This window comes from Ambystoma mexicanum, chromosome 14 (genome assembly GCF_040938575.1).
Source record: "Ambystoma mexicanum isolate Mex_15411 chromosome 14, UKY_AmexF1_1, whole genome shotgun sequence".
Classification (NCBI taxonomy): Eukaryota; Metazoa; Chordata; class Amphibia; order Caudata; family Ambystomatidae; genus Ambystoma; species Ambystoma mexicanum.
In genome coordinates, this window is record NC_090940.1 from 419,685,588 (window position 1) to 419,706,922 (window position 21,335).

Consider the following 21,335-nt stretch of genomic DNA (forward strand, 5'->3'; position numbering starts at 1 on the left):
ACTCTATCAAACAAGTTTCCAATATCCAAGGCAAAAAGTGGCACAGACTCTTAAAATCTCATAATATGACACGTTTGAATGGTATTACCATGAGTGATCCACATATGGCTCCCACGCGTATAGAAGGTTCATCTGCAGTCACTATTGACTATATTTTTTCGAATATTCTTGGCATGCCATTCATTAGGGATATGGGAGTTGTGTGTCGTGAGGAGAGTGATCACTTGCCTCTATGTCTCCTTATTGATGCAAAGCACAAAAATCATATATTGCCATCTCATGATAAAAATCGTCAGATACTGTTGAATGAAGGACAGAATCAAATCCTAAAGAAACGTCATAACATTGAACAAGCAAATACAATGGCCCGGGAATTGCTACCTGCCTTCATTCAATTGTACTCTTCTGGGCCAAACTCATGTGATCAATTAATTGAGCACTTTTCGTCTACTATGACCAACATTCACATTTCCACCATAGAGCAAGGATCATACAAATCTGTTTTGGAGAGAGTCAATATTTTGCGACCAGTACGTAAAAATAATGATAAAGCTATCCAAATTGAAAAAAAGGAAACTACGTCGAAATATTAAAAAGTTTGTTCACTCCAAAAAGGGGGTGTCCACGACGTTATCGATTACAGAACAAATTTGCGACTTAAAAAAGTCCATAAACGTTGGCTAAAATCTCATAAAATAGATCTTGAGTTAAAACTTTGCCAAAAGATAGCCAGACTATCCATGTTAGGTGATGGCAACGCGATATGGCATCTGATAGCCAAAAACAAAAAGAGACTTGACAATAAATTGCATCAAATGAAGAGTCATGGGCGGACCATATAGCTTCTACCCTAGGCAGCAGTGAAACTGTTGCTATGGCTCCACCGATTCCTGATTCACCATGGGAATGTAAAGCCTCAATTTTAGACATCATAGCCATTATTGAAAACCTAAAATCATCTTGTGCTGCTGGCCCTGATGGTATATCCAATATGGTTATAAAAAGTGATCCACCACTATGGGGTGCTGCCTTGCGCATATTATTTTGTCATATTGGCTTACACGGAATTCTACCACCTCCCTGGAAAGCTAGTAACATCCTGACTGTGCACAAAAAGGGAGCTTGGGATGTTCCATCTAATTTCAGAATGCTCGCTATGTTAGACTCTACTTCTAAAGTCTTTACCAAAGTGCTACTTCATGAACTGAATGCCTGGATTGACGCACAGAAGATCCTTCCTTCTAATCAGATTGGTTTTCGATCCAAATCTAGCACCGTACATAATCTTCTCCTTCTAAGCTCCGCGGTTGAACATTCTTGGGTGCGGCGGAACCTAGATGTTTACTGTGCTTTTATTGATTTTTCCGCTGCGTTCGACACGGTATGTAGGAATCAGCTATAGCGCAAACTGGTGGATTGGGGGATTCCAAGTGGTTTGCTTCGTATGCTGATGCTACTCCATGCAGACACATCAGTTAGTGTTTGTCTTAACGCTTTGGGTAAACTCTCTAAATCTATGTCCACCAAACGCGGCGTAAAACAAGAATGCATGATAGCCGCGACACTTTTTAACCTATATCTGGCCGATATGATTGTTTCTTTTAACATCTAATATCACAACAAAAACGGTTATATTAGGAAGAGGGACATTTAAGGTGCATCTTAGGTATGCTAACACATTGGTAAAATGGAGTGCTCACACTCAAACACAGAAAAGGAGGGGGGGCACCCAACTCGGCGTACCTATCCCTCAGGAAGAACACCCTAGCCCTGGCGGGGGTGTCTGTCCCTGGGTAGCGCGTGGTGTATCGCCTACTAAAAAGATATAGAGGAGAAAGCTGTCCCTCAGCCTTCTATACTGGTGGCTGTGTCCAATGACTGACACATGTTGTCCAAAAAAAGAGAGAGAAAACAGAGAATTAAAAAAATGGTATTCTCCAGACGGTTGAGCAATGTTCAACAAGGTGTGGATTAGACCTTGGGGCTGCTTGATCTAGAGGGTAGGTACAACCTGCTGGGCAGGTCAACTGTTTTTTCCTTTCCAAAGTGTATAACTTTACTGGTGCCCGTGGGTCACTAAGGTTGGGATGGAAAACAATTCGTCTGGAGAGACCACTGGTGGATGGAGAGATAAAACACAGCCAGGGAAAGGCTGGGGGGCTAAAAAAAGGGCTCTTGTAAAAGTGTTGAGCTCACTCGGTGGTGCCGGGCGTGCTGCAACACGTTATTCAGGAGGAAAATCTCTCTGTCGGTGTGCAAGAGATCAGAAGTGGGTCATGAGAGCCCTCATGACCGAAAAGGGTCGACCGGTTTCAATGGCGATAGGGATTTGTGCCATCTTCGTCAGGACCGTTGATTTTAGATACAGGCTGGATTGCCAAGGTTCAGAATTCAGCTGAACATGATCGAAATTTTTTCCCAAAAAAAAACCTTTTTCTGGTGTCTCCTGTAGGGAGACAAAAAGAGGGGGGGGGGAAACAGGGGGAAATTCACGATCAGGGCAATAGGGGGCACCGGTAACTGAAAGAACAATGCAATTACAAAGGTGGAGTCTTTACTGTGTTTAAGTGAGCATAGGAAGCAGAAACTGCGAGGGTAACTGGTTGCAGGAGAGGTTGAGGGTGCCTGGACACCTGTGGTGGGTCTCACCGCCGGGGGACAAAAACGTGGGGGCGATAGGAGGGAAGTGTGCAATCCAGGGGTGAATGCACCATATACACTAAGGATGGACGAAGTGCCACGGTGATAGAAAAACAACCTATAAGCCCCTATTGGGAAGAACCAGGGCTAGTGCAGTTACTTGGTGCCATTACAAGGTACTAAAGACAAGTTATTACCTCTGGGCCAAAGTCCACTGTGGGAGGGAGGAGGCCGATGGGCGTCAAGGCTGGTGGAGGCAAGCACCACACAGTTGAGTGCCCCAGTCGGCAAAACAGGGCTCACAGGCCAAACGTACCTGTTGAGAATATTGTTAATGTTAGAGTGGACTACAGGGGCTGTGTGGAAGCACAGCTGTGGGGCCTAGATGGATGGCATACCTGTAGTAGGGCTGCTGCTCGTCTCCAGAGGGTCCGTGTGCTGTACTTGCAGCTCCGGACGAATACTACTGGAAAAAATAAGGCCCATCGCCTATAAAAAGCACTTCAAAACACGGTTTTTGCGTTGGCGTCGCCGTGACGCTCTAAGCTTCATACTAATGCCGGGGGCGTGTAGAGTAGGCTATGAGAAATGCCTGAGTGTCTGTCAAAAGCACAGGAGAGCACGCACTCAGGAAAACAATAGTGCGGTAGGTGTAAGGGCTCGATGGTGCTGTGGCTTTCTGTTTAAATATACAAGAACGCGTAGCTAGCAGAGGAGGCTCTATAGGGCCATTAATTAATATGAATGGTGAATTGCCACATTGTGCAACCAATAAATAAATAAATAAACATTCCAAAGAATAAAGGAATGAAGAAATTGACAGAGGAATGGTTCGAGGTAATAGATGATGGGTACCAATTAACTGAAAGGAAAAATGAATGAAGGGGGAGAGGGGGAAGGGAGAGAAGGGGGGGGGAAAGGGGGGGAGGGAGGGGAAGGGGGGGAATGGGGGAAGAAAATGGAGGAACAGGGGGGAACGTGGTGCAAGCATTTGCACAACTCATGTGGTCTCAGAAAACGACCAAGGCTCAGAGAAAGGCTCAAAACAAGGCTCGAACGAACGGGGGGTGGATGGGTGGTGTGGCTATTGGGGTATGATGATCAGAGGCGTGGATTGGAGGACGGGGCAACTATGGTCCTGTGCAGGTTCACAGTTTTAAGATAATACTGCTAGTTCGTGCCATTGGATCTGTTCATTCAGTCCTTCAGAGTGGGTGTTGAGTCTATAAATCCACATTTGTTCTTTCTTAAACAGCATGTTGTTATAATTGCCGCCTCTGCGGGGTGGTGTAACTTTTTCAATAATTGTCCACATGAACTGTTCCGCAGTATGTCCTTTGGCTACAAAATGAGACACCAAGGGTGCAGTGAGTTTGTTTGTTCTTATACACGATCTGTGTTCGGTCATTCGAGTACGGACTGGCCTGGTGGTCATGCCAATGTACCTCAAGTTACAGGGGCAGGTTATCATATAGATGACGCCCTTAGTGTTGCAATTAGTGAATGTGTTCTGTGTCCATGGGGTTTTCCACCCAATCTCTATCTGTGTAGTTCTAGAGGTCTGGGCGCACATGGAGCAATTGCCACAGGGAGCATGTCCCTTGATAGGTGGAATGTTCCACAGGGTCCCCTGGGTAGAAACTTCCTTGGGTGTGCTGGGTATCAGGGTTTTGACAACCTTGTCTCTCACGTTACTGCGTCTCTTAAGAGCAAAACGTGGGACTGCGATCTCAGAGGCACCTGTGTTGAGTATGGGCCAAAGTTTCTTGACTTCACGTTTAATCTTGTTGAGGAGGGGTGAATAACTGAACACAGCTGTAAAAGTGTTGGACTCACTTGATTTAACATGTTGTTGTAGAGTGATGGAACGTGGGATGTTCCTAGCTCTTTTGCATGTATCTTTAATGATCCTCCTTGGATAGCCTCTCTCGGCAAGTTGTGTTTGGAGTTGTTTAGACTGTCTAGTGTAATCTGGGGTCTGTGTACACAATCTTCTATAGCGCAGGAACTGCCCGAAGGGGAGATTATCTCTGAGTGCCTTAGGATGGTAACTAGAGTAGCACAGTAAAGAGTTTCTGTCGGTAGTTTTTTTTGTAGACGCTCGAGAGCAAGTGCCCACTAGAGGCTTGAATGGCAAGGTCTAGGAAATGGGTGTTAGATCTGTCTTTTTCCATTGTGAACTTGAGGTGGGGATTAAGGGAGTTAAGCCAGATGTGAAAGGCCTCTAAGTCCTGTTCTGAGCCTCTGAATATCACGAAAATATCATCTATGTATCGCCGCCATAGGGTGACCTTGGCGAGATGGGGATTGGTCTCAGGATAAATGTGTAGGCGTTCGAACCAGTCCACGTACAGGTTGGCGAGGCTCGGGGCAAACGTGGCCCCCATTGCGGTGCCTGAAATCTGTTGGAAAAAGGTATCTTCAAAGAGAAAATAGTTCTTGGTCAGTGCTATTTCTGCGAGTGATAGAATGAATGTGGGTGGCACTCCGTGTAGGTCCATACCTGAGTGTAGCATTCTACTGAGCATTTGTAGTGTCTCCTGCTGTGGTATCCGAGTATACAGGGACTCTATGTCGATCGTGACTAGCCATTCCATCTCTGGGTTGTATGTGATGGTGTCTAGAAGGGTTAGCATATTAGTGGAATCTTTAACATAGCTTGTCATTTTTGGAACTTGGTCTTTGATGAAGAAGTCAACAAACTGAGAAAGGGGTTCCAGTATAGAGCTAATCCCAGAGACAATGGGGCGTTCTGGTGTAGGTGTGAGTCCTTTATGGATCTTGGGGAGAGCGTATATTGCCGGGATCCGAGGGTGTGGGGGAGACAGAAAAGCTGCTTCCCGAGCGCTAATGTATCCTTCGGCTTCGGCCTCGTAGATGATAGGTGCTATCAGAGCTTGCAAAGATGGAGTGGGGTCTCGGGGTAGAATGCAATAGCTGTTTGAGTCATTGAGTAGGGTTTAACATCTATGCTGCAAACCCGATCAAAATTAAGAATGTGACTTCGGGGTGGCTTGCGTATGCTGACGACCTATTACTTCTCGACTATACCCCAGCTGCGTTACAACTCATGCTGAATGCATTAGCCATCTATGCATCTAATAATGGCCTTACAATTAGCAATTCTAAAAGCAAAATCATGGTCTTCACACAGAGGTTGAGGCCGAAGCGTCTACATTGGTCCTTATCTGATGCCCCGCTGGAGCAAGTCTCATCTTACAAATACTTAGGGGTAATCATTGATGACAAGCTGAAATGGGACCTCCATTGGGCAGAGGCAAAATTGAAATGTGAGACCTCGGTGAACACATTAAGTTCATTCATTGGTCGTAATAATGGTTACAGTGCATCGGCTGACTATCTATATATATAACTCGAAAATAACAGCAATGCTATCTTACGCGATTGCTATCTGGGGCTATAAATTTAAAAAAGCTCTCATTAGATTTGAAGCCAAACTATTAAGGTGATTATTTTGTCTTCCTAAATGCACAAGTATAGAATATCTGTACCTTGAGTTTAATTTAAAGGGCATTTGGAATGTACATTTATCACAATGTGTAATGTTCTACCAACGTTTGATCACTGTGTCAACCGATACGATAATTGTCTCATACATACAGGCCTTTTAAAGTTTGGATGCTATCACACCGTTGGGTACAATTGGTACTTTGAAGCGTACTCATAGTCAGTGGCGGCTATAGGTTGTAGTACCGAATCAAAAGGCTCGAATGACAAAAGGGGCGAGTCAATTCGACCAGAAAAAAAGATTGATTTTTTTTTTTTTTTTTTTTGGGGCCCCCCCCCCCCAAACACATTTTTTGGTATAAAAACACCCTTTTAAAGCTAAACTAAGAGCAAAAAGAAAAGAATATACATTAAATATTTTTTTCGATCCTTTGGTTTTCGGTCGAATGCACTCTGACCTTTGGCATTCGATCCTTTTGTTTTCGAAACTTTAACTGGACACCGCCAGTGGCTATATGAAGGAAGTAATCCATATGTCTCGGGTGACATCAAATATTGGCTCATGAGGAAACTAATTGAGACTGCGTTCTTTCACAGTATGCTACATCTGGAAACCCTGACATCTGCTTCTGAATATTGCCAGTACAGATGGGCTCGTAAAGTTACTCCAAAATACATATCGGCATATCGGAGTCCAAATATATTTCGGGTTGACCTTCTTCTAAAATTTAACGTATCAGTTGCGCTTTCGCAAAAAAGTTGGATGAACAATATCGCATACAATCGCAAATATTGTAGACTATGTGGTAATCTACTGGAAGAAACATTGTTCCATCTAATCATTGAACGCGACAGTTTGAACTGTCTTTGCATGAAATATTTTAAGTCGCATAATAATGCTGCTAAGGTGCTAGATATTACTCATTTATTGTTGGAATTTTTACAGGGTGATGATATTAATTTAATTTACTTTGTCAGATTTTACATGCATCTCGTAGAGATTTTTAAATGTATCGCATAATAGCACCTGTGTTAAATGAGAAAAGCATTTCATGCTACTCGATAATGTTTTAACTTGTCCAGCCCACATATTGAATGAATTTTAAATTTGTTGTATCTAATGTTATACAAAGCTTTTTGCTATACGTATATCCAATAAACTTATTATTATTATGGAAAAAGAAACCTACACAAATTCCACACCCCGTTACTTCAATAGCTGGTGTACATCGTTCAAACCAACAGAACCTGCACTTAGTGACTTACAACCTCGAGATCCGCTGAAAATCCAAATATGAACATCGCTGTACATGCTGATAAACTTATGCTATAGTGGTGAAAAGAAAAAAACTACCCAACTCCTTTCCCAGTGCAATGCCTACCTGCTCTAACCTAAACCACTGGATGTGCTTGACCTTGGGGACGCCCCCTTCCTCCCGGAGGGGGCAAGGTGGGGGTTCCCTGCAAGGGGGGGAGGCAGAGGGGCAGCCCGCTATGCAGGCTGTCCCTCTAGCACCCCCTTTGGGGGTTGGACATCCCCTGAGACTGTGACACAAGAAACAACTCGGACCGGTGGCATTGGGTGCTATGGTAGAACACTCCAGGCTCTGCATCCTACGGTGATGGATTCTGATAATTTGCTTAGAGATTGCTGAAATAACAGGGCAAATTTAAGTTCTTAACATAAACAGTTACTGCAGGGTGATTACACATATCCCCTCCACTTTGCCTTCACTGTCCAGAGAAGACGGACATCCTTTCGTCGTTTAAGAAAGTGATCATCAGTGTTTGGGCTGCACAGCCTCCTGGAATACATAGTATAATGACCCTTCATCCCTCGGACGTCATTTCACCAAAAGGCCAGGGTTGCTGAAGTGACATCACACGACCCTTGACCTCTGATAACATCACAGAAAGTGATGTAATTTGACCGCACCCCAAGTGCCATCACGGGAAGCGATGGAACACGAACTTTCACCCCTTGACAAAACAGGAAGTGGCATCACATAGCATTGTTCCTAAGTATACTACAAAAATATGGTTACAATATCACACTAATGTGATACACATTTCATACCAGAATGGATCACCATATGTATCGTTAATATCTGTGTGTATAGGCACATGTTACCAAATTACTGTAAATGCAAGCAGGCGTCCAAGGCCAAATGATAATGATGTGTTATTATATAGCACTTGCGCTTAATTGCTTTATATAGAACAGATATACATACAATATCACCCAACCTGTGTTGGTACTCATTTATCAACCTCCAAAGGATGAAAGGCTGAGTTGGCCTTGCTGGGATTTAAACCTGTAACCTACAACTCACACACACAGCGAAGCAGTGAGCACTCAACCTGCTGAGCTATCTTACTGGCTATAGCTCTCTTACCAGCTATATTAAAATTAGAAATGAACTGTCTGAATGTTCTCAAAGTCGGAAAGCAAATTACACTCTGTAGTGGATTCCATTAAACTGGTAACTGATGATTTAAGAGCAGGTCAGTTCATCTGCAGTTCAAAGTTGGCCACATGTCAATTCTGCGTGGATTTACTTTTCAGGCTTCAGAGGTTGGCAAAATACATACCATTGGGAGGGTTCATAACTGTGTATTGAAGAATTTAGAGTAGCGCAGGGAAAGCAGCGCACTCACACTGCATCCCGTACTCTGGGCACTCATTACCTCCTACATACAAACAAACATCCTGAACAGCATTCCATGGAGAAAGGAAAGATGTACACATTACAACAAAGCATTAATTGTGGCACAATGAAATCAAGGGCCTCTTTATGTGCTAAGGTCAAACATTTCTATATTGTACACAAGCTTTTGGACACAAGGATGTTGTCAAGTGAACGAGGACACCAAGATGGAGTGTCTTGTGAGGATTGTAACAGAGACAACGTCAGAAAAAAACATGCTATAACTTCCACTTGTGAAAAGCAAAGTACATAATCCGAAATGGATGCTTATTCTACTCTAAATGCTTTTTGGGCGTTTGTGACTGCATTGTGAATTTGAGGTGTTTATGAACAGACAAAATCTGAAGTGTGCCTGAAATAAACCTTTAAGGAGTCTAGGAATTATTGAATTCCAGATAGACACATTTGTTATTCCTATTCTTTCTTATTTCCGGTCACTGGGCAAAGTGGTACACTTGTGGAACCCCCTGTTTTTTTTTTTTTTTTTTTAAGAGGCCTGAACAAGCAAGCCAACACTCAAGTAACATAGAGCCACATGGCGCTGGCCACAAACCAGGAGCTTCCATTACAAATAATAATGATACTTTTTTTTTTGGGGGGGGGGTAGCAAGGAAGATCTCCGGGGTTCCACAGGGTGCGTCCCCCAAATGGCGCCCCCGCCTTGCTCATTTTATATTCTGAAACCAAGCAGGGAGGAGATGACCTCTTTAAATTTACAGAGTTGTGATGGTGGCAGAAACTGAGCCAACAATCTTGAAGAAAGCATCTTCCTGGCATCTCAGGTCGACCCCCACAAGAAGGATGTGATTGAAAGATCCATGATTGCTGCTGTGGAGCAGCTGCAAGCGTTCAATGTATGTCTTCATGGGGCAGAACCAAAAACGAAGCAAAAAGTAAGACCAGCACCCTGCAAGGAGATCTGGGGATTACTATAAAGCCAAAGCGGATCAAGGCTTCCAGCATTATAACCCGTAAATGTCGGTTTAATGCTACAGTAAACTCGAGAGGCTAGAAAATTCAGGTGGAGCAGCCTGCCGGTTGGCTCCAGGCATGCAAGCAGCCATCCCAAAAATAAGACCTAAAGTATTCAATGGTGGAAATCCTATCTTACCCTGTGCGGATCAGCTGGAATGCTTTTCTGATCATTACTGGTGGCCCTGATTCGATATCCCAGACAAAGAACAGCAATGTTGATACTCAAGGCTACGATTGATCGAGAAGTTGGTGCCAATGAAGGGGAATATCTACTTTGAGGGAAAGCGGGTCTTAATAATTCTGTACCCAAGTTCTGGGACCTAAGAAAGCAAGGACTACCTATATGTGGATGATTCCGGGGATCCTCAAACAGAAGAGGACTCTGTAATCTTTCTGTCATCCGGATCCATTTAACGTGCAGTACGAGGAGCAGACTCATGTTTTTTCATGTATTGAGCTGGTCTAGATGCTCCTAAATTTTTTTTGGGAGGGAATGACCAAGCCCTTCTTCTTTTTCCATCACTATGGAGTTAAGGATAAGTGGCCAGATTCTCAAAACATAGAACAAATGAAAGGAGCACAGAGAATGCGTTTGTTTCATTTGCACTACTTCCAGAAACGTGCAGATTACCTTATCCTCAAAGGTGACCTGTGCATTTCATCAATGGCTAAATAGTGGTGCGAAGATACGCTGTCCAGCCCCCACACCAATGTTAGACCACCTCCCAGCAGCCAAGTGATTTCTGGGAACGCATTTCACAGAGACGGGCCATCAAAGGACCTATATATGAAATGCTCCAAAAAAAAAAGCAATTCCCTCCGTTTGGGGGATGGAAATGTAAGTGAGCCAGCCGCGGTTTGTACTGTGACTACTGCACTTAATGACCTCAAGAACACACAAACTCTCGAAGACGATTCAAGGGTTTTTATTTTTAGAATGGAAACGGGACTCGCTGAGGGACGTCCTTCGCTGGCTTGTCCAGTGTGGGCCGTTCCCTCCCAATTGGATCTAGAGAATGATAATCCCTGCTATTTAAGACGCTGTCGGTCTGGTTGTGGAGGCCTAAAGGCAAACGCCTTATTTTGCTAACTCCGTCAGGGAACAATCAAGGTGGTCCCTGACATAAGTTCCCCAATGCAGTAGAATGCAAGGATTGGTGCCTTCCCAGCATTCAGGTCCCACCTGGTCCTTTCCTTCCACACCCTTCTATTCCTCGCCCTAGCTCTCTGTCTCTCCCTTTCCTCCGCCTGCACTCCTCCCTACTTCTCGACCCAAAGTCTCTCGTCTCTCCCTAGCACTCCCTCTTCTACCCCTGCAATGTTTCTGTGTCTTCTACCTACCTCCACCTTACGATCTTATTCTATACTACTGTTTGTGTCTTTCCTACATGCCAATGCTACTCTCCCCTCTCCACACTACTAGGCTCCCCTCTCCACACTGCTGCACTCCACACTATCTTCTCTAACATTCACTATCCTTTCACTTCTCCAGGCACCTCTCATTCACTTCCTACTCACGATCTATCAATTCCACTCATACACCTTGCACGCCCACTGAAATCAAAGGATCACTTTCACCCACCAACCATTACTTCACCTTTCACACTACTTCAGCAAACATCCATGCTCTTCTACAGTGTCCTTCCTCCGCTAGCTCTGTTGGTTCTCCTTCTTCTGCCTTCCCCTTCCTTGAACATCCCACACGTTCCTGTTTCCTGTCCCCCTTCTCAGCCTCCTTCTTGCCTCTCCATTGGCTCTTTTCCTCACCTGGTTGAAAATCACAGTGTCCCAGTTTGTGTGCTTGCGCCGGCGTGTGTAAGCTGCCGGGTGGACAGCAGGATCTCTGTGCAGCCCCTCTGCAGGTGAGCATATTGTCCTTGTGTGTGAGCGCTTTGAAAAGCTGAAAGCAGCACTCTGAGTCTTGCGGTGGGTGACCTCATTGTTTCAGCCCCGGTGGTCGAGTGCGCTGGGATTATCCCATCGGTGTAAGAATCTTTTCACACTCTGCAGCTTTCTCTCGATGTCAGACTGCTCGTTCACTCTTCCACTGCTGGGTCTTCTGGGAATTGTAGTTTCCTAAGGGAGGCAGAAACAGACTGGCCAGCAGTGTGCACAAGAAGTATGGCACAAGAAAAGATGGTACTAATTTCAAACATGCAGGCACACACATAAATGGGTATAGATGGCCAAATCCCTGCCTCTGGTCCTGTACTGGCTCTAGCAAAAACCCTGGTAGGCATCCCACCCCAGGCTGAGAGGGCCCCATCACCATTGACGGGGTCCGGTCCCAGACCCTGTCAAAATACATTGATGAGCCATGATTCCTCCCAAATGAGTTGCTTCAAAACTCTGTGTATGGAGTAAGAGAATTATGTGAGGAATCCAAAATAATGGATTCAAGACTGTTGAAAACTCTATATGTCACAGGGGGGGGGGTAGCCGCCAGTATGAATTGGAGCATACTATAAATTCTGTATGTTTCTATTTAAAGCAAAGCTATGGTGGTGTTCTCAATCATTTATGTCCCGTATGTTTAATTTGCTATTGAGATACATTGAGCATCAAGACTATTTGTAGACCAATTGTACACTTTTTCATAGTCTTGTTTGTAAGGCTTATACATGAGTTTTATTTCATGGTACTCAGTCCGCTGGTTGTGAAACAATCAAGGTAATACATACCAGTTTGTCTGAGATAGGCAAAGAAATGAGAACACAAGTCGCAAATTTATGCTTAACCAAACATTTTCAAAAAGACAATGAAGACATTACTTCACATTAGATTGACGATACAGTGTAGATTAAAAAGCAACTGCATTGCAGTAAATCCAAACAAATACAGGTAAACTAGCAACCTCATAGTGCAGACAAGTATACATTGCACACACTAATGGTGCGATAGGATAGAGCATGGGGGTAAAGAGAAAACTGTCTTTCTTAGGTAAGAGCAAACCTGTTTGCTGTGAATTTTGCGGTGATGTATTGGTGACCAATCCTCAGTCTACGTCGGGAAAAGACTTCCCAAGCTCGAAAAAGGGTGGGCTGATGAAAAGCCTGGTCCTAGAATGTTTCGGCTCCCAGATGTGGTGCCTTCTTCTGTGCCTCGGGATTGTGTCTCCCTGAAAGTTGTGAAAGTTGTGAACACAAAAAAAGAAAAAATTGAACTCTTGAAGAGAGCTTCACCTTCAAATAGTATAACAATACTATCAGAATACTATCAGAATCAGCTAAGGATAAATGACAAAAAAGGAGATTTTGTCTAAAAATAGTGCTGGCTGACCTTATGCTTGAGTCTGGCGCGTGAGAAGGGAAGGGAAAGCAAATGAAGCAGTGTAGATAGTTGGTCAAGTTGAGCCAATCGTAGTCAGCGGGGGGCACAATTTGGTGCCATCAATGGTGTAGAGAAGATAGGCTGGAAGTTGTTGAACAACCAGTATCTTTCTGTGAATAAATAACATGCATTTGTAAAGGGCGTAATGTAAGGCGCCTAGAACGGGTCTGCTATGTTCTAACAGACAGAAATGTTTCATACCTCGTGGTGGTATAAGAGGGACTTGGTAGTCTTTAGAAAATGTAAAGTGCACTGCTGTGGAACGATAGTTGGACATGTTCAGACAGGAATAATCTTGCAGGCGGGAGCCTTCGTACGTGGCTGCGTGCTGGTTTCTCCGGCTTCCGCAGTGGGGGCCTGGTAACTTAATAGTATGAAGGTGAGGCGCACTCTTCATTAGCTTCAAGAATACAAAGTAAGCTACGTTACCGGCAGGTGGAACGTGGTAAACCTAAGGCATGAGGATAGATCAGCTGGTAATAAGGGACCCCTGCAGTATCCCAATGATTTAAGATCCTTTGTGGCTTACCTTGCAACCATGGAGGGCTCTGGTGTGTGGACGCCAGGGCTAGGTCGCTGGAAACAATAGAGCTGTATGCAGGCACAGTTACATATTCGCTGAGCGCATACTCGAGAGCAAAGTAGGATGCCTGGGAGCATGCGCGCAGCGACAAAGTGTCTGCCGGCAATAATGTTGCCAAGGCAACTTTGAGCCGGCCGAATGGGAACATAAACAGAAATGCGGATTGCAAGCCGTATCTCGTTACTTAGTGATATGAGTAGGTAAGCTTTTGTCAACAATAGGACCACCAATGTTAGTTACGTGGGGATATAAATGTACTCCAGGGCAACAGTCCCAGGTTACTTGTAAACGTAGATTGAATGGCGTAAAGGCCGGACGGGCCGCAGTCTGTTGCAAGGTGCCTCTGTGCTTGCAGAATTTGTGTGTTAGGCATTACTGTGTATTGGTAGTAATATGCGAGTCCTGGAAGTATAGCCTCAAGTTGGTACAAGATATAGGCATAAACGCATGGCCCCCGGCTTGAGTAAGCATAAAATGGTGGATGAGAGATGCAAAATATGAATACAATCTCCCAAATGCAGAGACTCTCACCTGGGGGAGGTTGAAACTGCTCAGTGTGCGCGCACCAGGCATGCAAGGCGAGTTAAAAGACCGGATACCTGTGTACAAGTGACGTGAGTACTGCTCGTGTGCTGTTCGAAGTGCCTGTTATGTATAATGACTGCTGTGCCGGGTATCCCTGGTGTACCCCAATGTGATTATGGAAAGGTGAAGTATTAAATCAGCCCGTTCATTGATCCGCACAGTGGTTTGCCACGAATAATAGTGGTTGTCCGTCGGTGTTGCTTCATTGAGGCCCATTTCAATCGAGCGCAACTTAAAGATCCACAAGGCCTCTTTATAGTTGAGGGCATTCCTAACATTAGAGGTGTTATGTATCTTGTCTAAGACCCACCATTTCAGTTGGTCTTGATTGTGTTGTAGTTCAAGGTAGTGTGAAACCAGTGGCGCTGTTGCAGAGCGGCATCTGATTCTGGACAGATGTTCTCCGATGCGCTTGTGCACTGGTCTGTCCCACATAGTGCAAACACAATAAAGTTAACTGGAACTCTTCTTTGTTCCATATGGTGGGGAAGGTGGTTACGTGTGCATTCCAAAGCTGCTGTTTCGGGAATGCTAGTGTATAACGCTTTGATGTCCAACGTCAAGAGAAATTCCCGGGTGTTATCGAAGGGTGTATTTTCATAGATGTTGATGGTCAACATTGTGTCTTTCAAGTATGTATAGGTAAATTGGCAGAGGGGTTGAGTAAAAAGTCAATAAACTTGCATAGGGGTTTGAGGATGGATCTGCATCCTGAAACTATAGGTCTGCCAGGTGGTCGATTGGCATCTTTATGCAGTTTGGGGAGTGTATAAAACACTGGTGTTCTTCCCTCTAAAGTATTGCTGAAAACTCTGGACAATCCTCCGGGACATGAAGCTGCTGTCAAGCAATGTGCCGTTCCTTGGAGAATTCCAATAAATACGTGGAATACACACAGCCAGGGAACCACTCTATTCCAGCTTTTCAAGAAATCTCTTGGGGGGGGGGGGGGGCGGGGGAAACATTCATCTCTCGTGACCAATGTGAATCTATTGCTACTTTGATAGAGGCTATTCTTCCCTCCTCTCGGGCGTACACAAATTATCAAACCATTGCATGGGGAATTTGTATGGAGTGGGGAAAAGATGTTTTCTCATTATTTACATTTACTTAAGACCTTAATGTCTGTTTAATAGGTTTGAAGTCATATTGACATTTTTATTAAGTAGGTGAAATGCCATATTGAACAAACAAAAAATGGCACTTGATGTTATTGTTTCAACACCAAAGAAGCAGCAACTTCTGAATTTTGAGATAATTAAACTTTTGTTAGGCGATCACATCCTGTTGATTCTTGGCTTTATACATCTCCCTTCATCAATTAGTTGTTGCCCATGTGAAACAGATTTTCATTTATAGCAAAGACCAGCCTGCGACTATTGTGTTCTGGTATTGGGTGTTGCACTTTGCAACTTCTGCCATGTTCATTGTGTCTTGGTGCTTAGGACCTGCAAGAAAATGAGTTCTGTTTTGGTCAGTAAGAGCAGTGGGAGCATAGCAAGATTGCTTTGCTGTTTTGTTGGTTTGTGCAGATCATAAGAATATGGTATTTGCATGTGGATACGCTTCTAGATGTTTTGTGATGTGGCCTGTGGGTATCCTTTGTTGTACCGTCCTGTTTGCCTATCTGTTCGATGTATGTTTATTTTATTTATTGGGTATTTATAATGCTCCTATACAGCAAAAGGTGTTTCAAGGCGCAACGAGACAAAGAGGGGGGGGGGAGAACAGGGATGAAGAAAAACAAAAGCGGTCCTACCAGGCCTTGTGTCATTCGGATTGTGCAACTGCAGTAACAAGAAGTGCAGGTGAGAGGGCGTGAAGTGCTGGTCAGTGCGGAAAAAGAGCCCATGGTTTAGGCAAGTGCAAAGGGAAGGCCAGGTGGAATGCAGAGAGTGCAAAGGAAACAAGGTCCACGTGCTAAGTGCGAGGGTTGGGGCTGGATGGGCTCAGTGGGGTGCAGGCCCAGCTAGCCTAGTGCAGGGGGAGGCAGCCCAGAAGGGCACGTGCAGGTTGAAGTTTAGGGGAGCCAAGTGCAGGGGTAGGCTGGTCGAGGAGGGCCTGGTTCCCTGCAAGAACTGTAAGGAACCAGGCAGACAGTCAAAAAGAGGCAGAGGGGGCACATTCGCAGGGGTGCGGAGGGGGAGAGGGAAGGAGGAAGGGAAAAGAGGGTCTTGAGAAGCTTCCAGAACTTAAGGAGATCTGGCTCAAGTCTGAGAGGGGAAAGGAGGCCATTCCAAAGGTAGGCACCTGTGGAGGAGATAGATCTACCCCCTACTCTCTACTTGGAAACGCATCCGATCTGCAGAGAGTTGGAGTTAGAAAACCAAAGGTCTCTAGCAGGGAGTCATTTAGGGAGAGAGAGTTGGATGTAGTTGGGTCCAAGGCCCCAGAAAGCCTTGTGGGTGAACTTGATCCTTGCAGGAACCGGGAGCCAGTGGAGCGACGTTAGGGCTGGAGAGATGCAGTCCCTGGGCTTGAGGCGAAGGATACGTCTCGCAGTCCTGTTCTGGATTAGTTGAAGTTGCGATGGAGGAAATTGGGCAGACTGGGGAAGAAGCTGTTGCAGTAGTCCAGCCTGGAGAGGACCAGAGCTCTGGAGACATTGAGTTTCTCAGGGAAGATGAGGAAAGTGAGAATGCCTCTCAGGTGGTGCAGCTGAAAGTGGGCCTTCTTGGCAATGTCCGTGATGTGATGTGAGGAGGGAAGGAGAGAGAGAGGAATCGAAGATGTCACCAACGTTTTTTGCCTCACAGGAGGGTGAGGGGAGGGGCCCAGAGAGTAGGAGAGAAGGAGGGAACTGTGGTCCTAATGTCAAAGGTCTCAGTCTTACTGGCATTAAGGCAGATATTGTTACCAGTGCACCGTGCCTGAATAGCAGACGGGCGAAATGGGTGAGACCTCCATAAAAGGCAAGGCTTTTTGGCTTGGAAAGCAGAGTCGACCACTGGAAGAAGAAATCCGAAGAAGAACTTGGAAGAGACGCCTGCTGCAACTCCTGGACCGTTGTTTTGCCCGGTGAAGCCCTGCTGCTGTGCTGAAGCTCCGAATTCACCTAGACTAGAGAAGCCCTGCAAGGATGACTTCTCCCCTTGGGTTGGTGGCACCAATCAACCCCAAAATGTACTTGTCTGGACATCCTCTCGAAGTTGGCTGTACTTCCTCCTCTGCTGCTGCTGCTGGAACGAAGTGCCAGGGAGAGTAACACCAGATCGAGTGCATCACTTTTAAGTCAAACCCGAGCGCCAGGAAGATCCTCCGGACTTCCCTGAAGCAGGACTGGCCAAGCCTGAGCCACCTCAACAGAGTGCTGCACCCCAGAAGCGAGGAAAGTCTGAAGTGGTATCCAAGAACCGCGATGTTGCTATTTGCTATAGACGCGAGGAGCTGTAACCGCGAAGTGCCACTGAATTAAAGTTTGCCCATTGCTGCCGCCGACCTTCACATTGTGTTGCAGGAGTCCCCAGAAGTCGTCCCTCTTGTCCCCATGACTGAGGCCCAGGAACAACAGGATCTGCAGAGCCACACTGGAACAGAAGCCAGCTTGAACCATTTCTTCTAACCAAAGGTACTGTAAACATAAGAGGATTTACCTCTTGTTGTGTAGCCTTACTTGTTCTCAGTTGAGACTTGTCTTGGTTGGCCAGCTTGTGGCCATTCAAGTGAATCTTATTTCTACAAACCTTTCTAAAAACATTGTGCAAGACTTACTTACCTGCAAGGAAGATCTTCTGCTCCCCTAGACTTTGTTCAACATACATTGACTGCCCTGGCTTCCTGAGAGACTCATCTTACCTCTGACTTTGTGCTTTTGCATTTCCTCCAGGAAAGCGTTAATTTACTTTGCATTGGAGGGTTAAAAAGTACTTACCAGTTTATGAATTATTTGTTAATCTTTGTTTTATTCCTCTATCTAATCCTTTGCACCCCAAACTCAGTATTACTCTAAATGTACCAGTGATAAGTCAATGTCCACAGTGTCCTAGCTATTTAAGACACATGAGGGTGTAGGAAGTGTCTGGGTGACATCCCCAATGGGTATCATCTGATTTAGAGAAACCGAGTGTGTTTTGAAGTGCATTATAATTGTTACATGTTTTGCTTCCTTCTGAAGAAGGCTTATATAACTGTCTGTTAAATAAATTAATAATTGTTTATTCAGGAAACCTTGAGCGTAAGTGTTTATTTGAATAACTGTCACTGTGAAACTCTGTGTTACAACCCTACTGCTCACATTGACCCCTCTTGAGATAAGCATGGCTACTCAGCCACTCTACCAACCTGTGTAGTACAGACTTATACCAAAGGTTGGGTTCCTATTGCCAGGAGGTCAAGGTTGCTGTAGTCCTCCAAAGGATACTGCACACAATCTTGCCTAACAGTCAGGAATGAGAGGAAGAGGAGGAGGCAGTGGAGGCAAGCTTGAAGGAGAGCTGCGTTTCGTCCGCATAACACTGGAAGTTGGGAAAGAAGGTGGAGACTAGAGGGTCAAGGTAGATGTTGAAGAGCCACGGCGAGAGGATAGAACCCTGAGGGGACACCACAGGTGGAGAGTGTGATGGAGAGGGAAAAGGGCCCAGTTGAACCTGTGAAGGTCGGTCAGAGAGGAAGGAAGTCAACCAGTCCAGAGCCAGGTCCCTAATGCTAAGGACATCACAGAACCGATTTATAGGGGTGGCATGATTGACCGTATCAAAGGCAGAGGAAAGGTCAAGAAGGATGAGAACGGAAGGAGAGTTGGAATGGAGATTAGAGAGCAAGTCTTCATGGGTGTTCAGGAGTGTAGTTTCCATACCTCTGATTGCTCTGAAGCCAGACTGGTGGTCGTGGAGACAACCAACAGATTCAGTGTGGTGGATAACCTGGGAGATGGCCTGCTTCTCCAAGAGTTTGCCCAAGAAGGGGGTAATGGAGATAGGGCAGTAGTTGGTCAGACAGGATTGGTCGGCAGAAGGCTTTTTGAGGAGAGGGTGCACCAGGGAGTGCTTGAGGAGTAGTGGGAAAGAGCCAGTGGCAAAGGAGTGATTACAGAAATCAGCCAAGGCTGGAGCAAGGGAGGCAATGTTGTCCTTGATAGTTCTAGAGGAGCAGGAGAGCACCTGTTTGGATGAGACTTTCATAGAGCAGACTTGTCTAGAGACCTCATCAGGTGATATGGGAGAGAAAGAGGAAAATAGGAGGGAAGGGGAGGCCAAGGGAGGCCTGAGCGAGTTGCGGAAGAAGGCAGACAAGGGAGTGGTGTAGAGAGAGTGAAGACAGGATGTCCTGAGTTTTAGTAACAGAGTGAGAGGCCAGTGCAGAGGGTCAGGGAAGGCAGAGGAGAAATGGAGACTGCAGTAGGACTGGCAAGTTCCTTGCAGATTTCGAACAGTTCAGCTGTGTTGTTGGTGGCCCCAGAGATACAGGCTTGGCTATAGGCCAATTTCTTCGAGCGGATGGATAGTCCATTTTGCCTTTGTAACAGGCGGTAGGCCAGTCTGTCAGAGGATGTGCTTGAAGCCTGTCACTTCCTCTCAACACTTGCGTTTTCAGAGAGGCTAGGTCGGAGTCATACAAGGTGTTGCGCTTGTAGTCAGGCTTCATGTGGATCCTCAGTGATAGCAGAGGGGGTGGCAAAAGGAGGAGTGGCAGGAGAATGAAGGAAGTTGAGAGATGCAAGACGACTATCAAGTAGGAGGTGGTTGGGCTGAGAGCCCTGCCCCATGACAGTGCCATTCAGGTAGACATTAATGATGGCCCTAGAGGATGGAAAATATGCCAAGAGTACTTCCCAAGGGGTGCCATCATTAATGGGTGAGGATGAGAAAGGGGAGATAACTGAGACCATATGGGGGAATCCAAAGGTTTGGAGAGGGAATGACAAAGAGGATTTCAGTGACAGTCTGCCTGGAAGAAGTGTTGACGTAGGTGTCAAAGATGGGCAGGCCTGGATTGGAGACCAGGCGATCCTTCTTGATCTTTTTCCTTCCAGATTTCGAAAGAGAGATAGAATAGGTGATAGAGTAACAATTGGAGATCATAGGGGAGATTGAAAGCATCAGGGAGGGAGAGCACTGAGAGAAGGAGCGGGGGAGAAAGAGGGAGAACTGCAATGCACAATGCCCAACTTCAACACAACAGCAATGCAACCTAGATTCAAGTGTTCAGGATAAAGGGGAAAAAGCTTAGGTTTCAGCATACAGCAGAAAAAGCAAAACCACTCTGATTTGATTTCCCTAGATAGAGGGCAAAAGCCTGAATTATGTTATGGTTATGGAAAGTTTGAGTATTATGGTCTTGTGCAGTACTCTGCGGGCTAGGGTTTTCTCTAGGCTGGTTATGTGGTGACCTGAGTCAGTTCATGCACTGTCTGATCTGTGCATAGTGGTGGTTCTGGTCGTTGTGTATAATGCAGAGTGTTAAGTGCTGTGGCGATATATATGATGTCAGATATGGTGGGAGGCTAGGGCTCAGATAATATGTAATAGGACGGCTCTTTTAAAAATATGAGGGCTCCGTTTTAGTTCTAGTTTTCATTGCCCAAGGAAGGGATGACTGGTCTTGAAAATGGCAGTTTGCCCTAAGACTGCTGATCGATTTCCTTTACAGCTCTGTAAAACACTATGGAGGTAATTATAAAAAGGAAAAACTGCTCTTCAATGCACTCCCACTCTCTTCAGTTCTGTAAAATGCATGCTGGCCACAAAAGGAAATACAAGTGCATATTACTCAAACCTCTCGAATCCTCTCTCTAACGCCCCAATTTTTATTTAACTTTTGTGTAAATTCCACATCTAAAGTGACTGTAATTGGTTAGGGCAGGGGTCGGCAACCTATGGCTCTACAGATGTTGGGGTCTACAGCTCCCATAATTCCTCACCATTGACTGTACTGACTTGAGGTGTTGGGAGTTGTACTCCAAACCATATGGCGATACAAATGTTGCCAACCCCTGGGCTAGGGGACACACTTTTTTCTTGCGATCTGGCCCGTTTATTATCCCTTAAAACAATTGAGCAATGTAATCAGTTTTCATTAAATCTTTAATACGTAGAGTCTCTGGGACA

At 45.3% G+C, this 21,335-nt stretch overlaps 1 protein-coding gene across 1 annotated transcript in view; it reads left to right on the forward strand.

Moving 5' to 3' along the window:
• Positions 1-21,335, forward strand: part of CGRRF1 (cell growth regulator with ring finger domain 1) — a 282,000-nt gene that overhangs the window by 206,465 nt on the left and 54,200 nt on the right. The gene's annotated exons all lie outside the window — the stretch shown is intronic.